This window comes from Octopus bimaculoides, chromosome 4, assembly GCF_001194135.2.
Source record: "Octopus bimaculoides isolate UCB-OBI-ISO-001 chromosome 4, ASM119413v2, whole genome shotgun sequence".
Taxonomy (NCBI): Eukaryota; Metazoa; Mollusca; class Cephalopoda; order Octopoda; family Octopodidae; genus Octopus; species Octopus bimaculoides.
This window is the reverse complement of record NC_068984.1, coordinates 126,735,416-126,744,074: the sequence shown is the minus strand read 5'-3', so window position 1 is coordinate 126,744,074 and position 8,659 is coordinate 126,735,416.

The window sequence follows — 8,659 nt, the reverse complement described above, 5'->3', positions numbered from 1 at the left end:
ATATATATATGTATATATATATATGTGTATGTATATATGTGTATATATGTATGTATATATGTATATGTATATATACATATATGTATGTATATATATATATATAATCATCATCATTTAACATCTGTTTTCCATGCTGGCATTTATTGGACAGTTTGACTGAAAACTGGTAAGCTGGGTAACTGCACCAGGTTCCAGTCTGATTTGGCAAGGTTTCTACAGCTGGATGCTCTTCTTAATGCCAACAACTCCAAGAGTGTAGTGGGTGCTTCTTACCTGCTATTGCCACAATTGTTTCATTGGGAGCTTTTATTTTGAGGTAAGCATTACAATTAGATGGTGTAATATGTTACATAAGAAATTTAAGGTGGATGTGTGAACAAGCTGATCAAGTGGGGAATAAGGTCATAAATATAAAGACAGAAGTATTCAGATCTATACAAAGTCATTAAATTTAGCAACTGCTTCTCACAAAGGCCAATAGAGGTAAGACTTATCCAAATATAACAGATAGTAGGTGCCAAGCAAACATCTAACCCTACGGAGACAAGTTCAAAGGCAGTTCCTGACAATGCTCAAAAAAAGAACCCATTTATTTACCATATTAATTTATAGTTGGTGTTAGTTTTTCATTCACGTAATTAATCGTAATAAAAGTGGAGAGGAGAAAAAGGAAAAGGAAGAATACAACAAAGTAAGATAAATGAATTAGAGCAAAGTAGCTAGTTAGAAAATCTCTATAAGAGATGAAAGTAGTTGTTACTATACTGAGAAGTAATGTTTATCACCACTTCAACATAGCTGTTCTGACAAACTGATGTTATCACCATTTTTAACCCCAAGCTTCCTCTTGGGGTTATCAAAATAAAGACAAAAATGGGAAAATTAGAAATTAAAAAGTCTGAGAAGAAAAATAGAGAATTGATGACTGGAAGACTGACCAGCATAAATAAAAAAATTTATGCCCTGAAATAATGAAATTTGTATGTGTAATACACCATGTTAATTTAAAGGTAACAGTTAATAAATTTATGAATATATGTATTCAGAAATATGTTAGTATCCATTAATTATTTGCAAAGAATCTATCAGTTGAAAGGTCAGACCTTACTTGAGAAAGATAAAACTAATAACTAGAAAAACATTAACTTAATGTTTATACTGAGCAAAATTGTCACTATTATTTGGAATAAAGTAAGTTAAAATCAAATAGGCCCACTAGATAGTCAACACATTACCTGAGGATTAAAAAAATTGTGGTGGGGTAAATAAAGAATTGTTAGAAGACTTTATAAGAACTTGAAAGGTTATCATAACAATAAGATAACTGGGTGTAAGATGTTTCAAGACCCACTCATAATGCTACAGAAGTCGCATGAGGCAGCGTCTCCCTGAGCAGAAGCCATGCTCAGTGTCGGGGAGCAAGTCATTATATCAGACAAAATGCCTTGTGGTATTTAGATATATTTCTTTACATTCTGAGTTCAAATCCTGCAATGAATCCTTTTGCTGGGAAATTAAATTTTATGACTATTCAAGTAATGATGTTAAATATTTACAAAAAAAATAGAATTGGTATTTTCTGCAAGTCGTGTTGCTTCAGTAAACACAGCATGTCTCTCAGAGGGTAGTACATGACATTCCTTAAATTATAGATTGGTATCTAAAACTGCTTTTCACAGTGAAAAGAAATGAAATTTTAAGTGAATATATTTGCTTTGCATACTGAAGGGGTTACAAAAAGATAGTACAATACTAGTCAAGTACTGTATTGTTTACTGCTCACTATCAACATTAATTGTAATAGATTTCAGTAGTTTGATCAACTTTTGAAATGTAGTTGATGTAATTAAGAGATAAGATTCAAAGAGCAATTAAAATTACTAATATGATGGCTAACATGCCTGAAACGGTTGCATATAGTTACGCAGGCTGCTATCATAAATTACTAGAATTTTGGCATCAAGGGGAACAACTCTTGCAGATCACTTAGGAAAATTATATGCTTCTGTATCAGACTTCCACCCCCATTGGAATTCATAGTTAATTACATTTCGGGCTTGCCTTTTGCTATTTTTTAAAACTAATTTTCATACATTTCCTAGTACAGTTTTCATAAACAGATCTAATAACTTATAAATGAATACATACGAACAACTTGCCTTGGACTAGAATTAGATTCATAAAACCATTACTTCTAACAAGTTTCATCAACTCTTGGTTGTATAGTCAATAACTTCCTTCAATATAATGGTATGATTCTACTTGGAAAAGATTGGCTAGTTAAGATTGCAAGCCCTGCCAATCACTTTTTTTTACTCAAGTAACTCATACCTGGTTTTCATGCCAACCATTCCTCTCAGCTCTCCTTGACACAATGATGACTGCAAATAAATTCACATCTATCTATGTATACACATATATGTATGTGTGTGTGCATATCATTTTCATCATTAATATTTAACGTTTGTTTTTCCATTTCCATGCTGGTTTGAGTTGAAAGGTTTGACAAGATCCAACGAGCTGCAAGGCTGTGTCGAGCTCCAATGTCCATTTAACATGGTTTCTATGACTTGATGCCCTTTCTAAGGCCTATAATATATATATATATATATATATATATATATATATATCTGAGTGGTTGGCGTTAGGAAGGGCATCCAGCTGTAGAAACTCTGCCAAATTAGATTGGAGCCTGGTGTTGCCATCCGGTTTCACCAGTCCTCAGTCAAATCGTCCAACCCATGCTAGCATGGAAAGCGGACGTTAAACGATGATGATGATGATGATATATATGAGGGGGTGCTGAAAGGTTCCTGGCTTTGGATAAAAGAAAATACAGGAAGATCAGTTAATTATGATTTTATTCAACATATTCCCCTCTCAGATTCACAGTTATTGCAGTGGTCCTTCAGTTTTTCTAGAGCCCGTAAAAAACTCAGAATGTTGAGCCTATAACCAGGCAGGAACTTTTCACCACCCTCTTGTGTGTGTATATATACAACCTAACTGAGAATGAAGTTAATTATTTAACCAACTTTGAAGTAAAAACCAGTAACCTCTATGGATTACTCAAGACCCATGAATCAAAAGAAATCCAAGACAACATAAAAGGAAACAATATGTTGAAATTCTGAAACCCAGAGACCTGAAACTATGTCCAATCATTGCTGGACCAGCATCCAGTACACAATGCTTAAACAACTTAATAGACATAGTTCTAAAACCTGTATGCAAAATGACACCAATCTTTGTCTGGGACGATATACCTTAAAGTGTCCACCAGGACACAATTCTTGTTAGTTTCGATGTAATTAGTCTATACACCAATATCCCACATGACCTAGGAATTGAAGCTATAAATTTCTGATTAACAAAGGACCCAAATCATATTATGGAAAGATTCTCAAAAACCCTCATTTTAGAAGGATTAAAATTAAAACTGGAAAATAATCACTTCTTCGATAACAACTTCTACTTACAAATAAAAGGAACAACGATGGGGACAAAAGTAACCCCCACATATGCAACACTTGTAATGGGCTTTTTAGAGGTTAAACTGTATTGCTAACTAACAGAAACATTTAACGAACATTTATCCATTTATGTAAAAAAAACAATTGGAAGCAGTATTTGGATGACTATTTTATATTTCAGAACAAAAACCAAGAAGACTTAGGAATCCTTCACTCACTTTTAAATAATTTACATATCGCAATAAAATGCACTATGGAACAACACACAAAGGAATTACCATTTTTAGACATATTTCTAATTAAAGAAGATAGCGCCATAAAAACAGATCTCTTCTACAAAACTACAGACATACACCAATATCTGAACTTTCATTCCTCCCATGCCTCACATACCAAAACAAACATACCCTATACCGAATTTGCACTATAGTAATAGATGCAGAATTAAGGGATAAAAGATTACAAGCATTAAAATATTTCTAATAGAACAAAAGTATCCCACTAGATTGACACAGTAAACACCAAAACAAAAAACACCCCAACTACAGACCTCAGAGGAAAACAAATACACAAAAATAAAAATGAACTCATAAGCATTCCTTTTGTCTTCACCCACAACCCAAGAAATCACAAAATCATCATTACTGCAAAAAAAAATATCTCCCAGTTCTTCAACAATCATCAAAAATGAACAAATTAATAACAGATTCAAAAATAATTTACAGCAGATATCCGTATGTGTATATATATATGTGTGTGTGTATACATATATGTATGTGTGCATGCATATGTACATATATGTGTGTACATGCATAGGTATAAGGGTTAAGAGGCATGTACGTATATTAGTATATGTTTGTGTGTGTGTGTGTATATATATATATACATATATATAGATAGATAGATAAATAAATTATGGTTATGTACACAAAATTTCTAACAATAATCGATCTTAGATACTAGCTCTTCTAATGCATAAATTATTAAACATGTCACTAATTATGTGGTTTTGAAAGGAACTTCTTTACAAATTCAGACATGCATGCACTTGTATACATTACACACACATAAAAATGCACACAAATGTATATATACTGTAATATGGATTGCTTGAGACAAAGAATGAGCACTCAATACAAAACAGAGTAGATCACATCACTAAATACAGTCTCCAGGACTGTTCAATGCAAGGATGGAGTGGATGGCCGTGTGGTAAGAAGTCAGCTTCCTTACCACATGGTTCTGGGTTCATGTGTGACACCATGTGCAAGTCTCTTCTAGTATAGCCTCTAGCTAACCAAAGCCTTGTGAGTGACTTTGGTAGACAGACACTGAAAGAAACTCATGTGTGTGTTCATGTTTGTAACTTAGCAGTTTGGCAGAAAAGGCTGATAGAATAAGCATCAGGTTTTAAAAAAATTAAGTACTGGAGTCGATTCAGTTGACTAAAAATTTTTCAAGGTAGTGTCCCAGTATGGTCATAGTCTCATGACTGAAATAAATAAAAAATGAAAAGATGAATGCCAGTTACACATCACAAAAAATACTATCATACTGGAGACTATAAAAGCCTCATCTAAATCCTTAAATATGCATTTTTCTTTATTTATTTGTTTCCGACATTTGACTGTGGCCATGCTGGACCACCGCCTTTAGTTAAACAAATCGCCCCCAGGTTTTATTCTTTGTAAGCCTAGTACATATTCCATCGTTCTTTTTTGCCAAACTGTTAAGTTACAAGGATGTAAACACACCAACATCGGTTGTCAAGCAATGGTGTGGGGACAAACATAGACACACACACACGACAGGCTTTTTTCAGTGTCCTTCTACCAAATCCACTCACAAGGCTTTGGTCAGCCCAGGGCTATAGCAGAAGACACTTGCCCAAGGTGCTGCACAGTGGGACTTAAACCAGAACCATGTGATTGGTAAGCAAGCTACTTACTACACAACAATTCTGACATGAATTTTTCAGCAGATGCTATAATCTCGAATGTATATGTTAAACTTTGAAAACCTGTCACACCACTGGACTAATCACATACTCACAGGAAAAAGAATCCAGTTTGTTGACTTCAAACTTACATTCCACCTCTTTATAATACAGCTTTGCCCTTCAAGAACATTCAGTTACATAAATCACATACCAACACATAACTTCACACATCACACCAATAAAACTGTCTCCTCCTTTTATCTGATTGCCTAGCTCCTTCCTTGCTTATCAACATTTTAAAATTGTGATTCTCAAAGCAATTTTGCAACTCTACAGATGCCAGGGAAGTAATACGGTACTCTGGTTGTTAATTATTCCCCTTACATTATAGTATGCTTCACAGGAAGAATCCAATTATATATAATATATGTATATATATTTCATGAAATATGCTCTCTGTAGTGGTCTCTTTATTGTTGTAAAAGAAGGCCTTATATATACATATTTTTACGTGTTTCAGCCATGCAGCCATGGTCATACTGGAGCATCACCATATCGGACGTTAAACGATGATGATGATGATGATGATATATATATATATATATATATATATATATATATATATATATATATATATATATATATATATATATATAATTGCAGCGTGGAAGGTGTTTATAAGCCATTTAAAATAACACACAAAATCCGTTAGATTCACTTCAACATTTAAATTTAATTTGTCAAAATATTTTCGTCTCTTTGAGACCGCGACCTGTTCACTGACAAAATTCTGTGCTGCATCTCGAATTTTGTCAGTGAACAGGTCGCGGTCTCAAAGAGACGAAAATATTTTGACAAATTAAATTTAAATGTTGAAGTGAATCTAACGGATTTTGTGTGTTATTTTAAATGGCTTATAAACACCTTCCACGCTGCAATTGTTTTCGTTCCAGCACACGATCTCAGATCAGGTCACTTGCTATGCAAGTGCATCTCCGTAATATATATATATACACACACACACACACATACACACACATACATATCTATTCTTTGCTTTTACTTGTTTCAGTCATTTGACTGTGGTCATGTTGGAGCACTGCCATAAGGGTTTTTTTAGTCAAAGAAATCGACCCCAGGACTTGTTCTTTGTAGACCTAGTACTTATTTTATTGATCTCTATTGCTGAACCACTAGATTACGGGGATGTAAACACACCAACATTTGTTGTCAAACACAGACACAAAGACGCACACACACACACATAAATATATGACGGGCTTCTTTCAGTTTCGGTCTATCAAATCCACTCACAAGGTTTTGGTTGGTCTGAGGCTATAGTAGAAGACACTTGTCCAAGGTGCCATGCAGTGGGACTGAACTTAGAACCATGTGGTTGGGAAGCAAGCTTCTTGCCACACAGCCAGGCCTGTGCCTATATATATATATATATATAACAACAGTACGTCTCAATGGAGCAGAGGAACGGTGACGGCAGTCAATTCCAGAAACAATGTCTCCATGGATGGAATGCCGCGTCACATTTTTGGACCTTTGCAGGATTGTCACTTCGTCGGATGACAATTGTGAAGAGGAGAACGACCCAGGCAAGCACAGAAAAAACGATGATGATTATATATATCATCATCATCATCATCATCATCATCATATATATATATATTAATAGTTATCGCCAAACCAACATGGCAGTCCAAAAAATAGGATGAATGCTGCTGTTGATTAGCTCCAAGAGGCCATCACCTCTAGCTAGCTATGTGACACACAAACCTGTGTCCTTTATAACCTTCGAACAGGGGAGGTCAGCCACTTCACCTTGCTGGTCTGGTATCTACAGACTACCCCAATACCTCAAAACTAGTCTGTAGATGCCAGACCAGCAAGGTGAAGCGGCTGACCTCCCCTGTTCGAAATTTATAAAGGACACAGGTTCGTGTGTCACATAGCTAGCTAGAGGCGATGGCCTCTTGGAGCTAATCAACAGCAGCATTCGTCCTATTTTTTGGACTGCCATGTTGGCTTGGCGATAACTATTAATATCCAGTACCGCTGCCGTAGTCTCCTTTAGAGAGACTTAGAAATATTAATATCTCTTTCTCTCTCTCTCTCTCTCTCTCTATATATATATATATATATATATATTCCAAAGTGGAGACATTTACCAATGTTCCCAAGTGGATCCCTTGAATAGATGTGAAGATATTTTCAACATGAAACAACTGGTTGCCTTGTGAATCCACAAATAAAGGATATTTATCCACCATCACTGTGTGGAGGACTCATTCTTACTGTTTGATATTAGCACATTATATATATATATATATATATATATCATGTGTATACAAGGCATATACATATATATATATATATATATTTAATAATCCTCCCTTCCTCCATTATAATAACATGTATATTATATACAAAAAATGATAATTTATGTTATAATGGAAGGGAGGATTATTGAATGGTTATTATATATATATTTATATATCGTGTATATACATAGCACATATATATTTATATATACACAGACACACACATACACACACCAGTGTTTAGCCCAATTTCAATAATGACTGTTCACACCACAAATGTTCTAATTTTAATTAATTAAAATTTCATGGCTTACCTAATTAAATATGCCAGCACCTAGCTTACAATCAGAACAAATAGCTTCCCTAATACAATAGTTATATATAGCCTGTAAAGATCCAGCAGCATTAACATATAAAGATAATGCCAGTAACATTGCTTCCTGTATACAGGACAGATGTTGTTGGGGATTTGCTAGAAGTGGAATTATATGACATACATTATATTTAAAGCAACTGGAACTGTGTTCGTTACAACGACAAGGGTTCCAGTTGACCTGATCAATGGAACAGTCTGCTTGTGGAATTAACATGCAAGTGACTGAGTACTCCACAGACATGTGTCCCCTTAACATAGTTCTCAGGAAGATTCAGAGTGACACAGATTGTGACAAGGCTGGCCCTTTGAATTACAGGTACTACTCATTTTTGCCAGCTGAGTGGAGTGGAGCGATGTGAAATTAAAGCTGTCTTGCTGAAGGGCACAGCATGTCACCAGGAATTGAACACATGACCTTATGATCATGAGCTGAATACCCTATTCACTAAGCCACATGCCTTCACATTATTTGAAGTAATAAGCTCTAAGTAAAGGCAGCAAGCTAACAGAAACGTTAGCATGCTGGACAAAATGATTA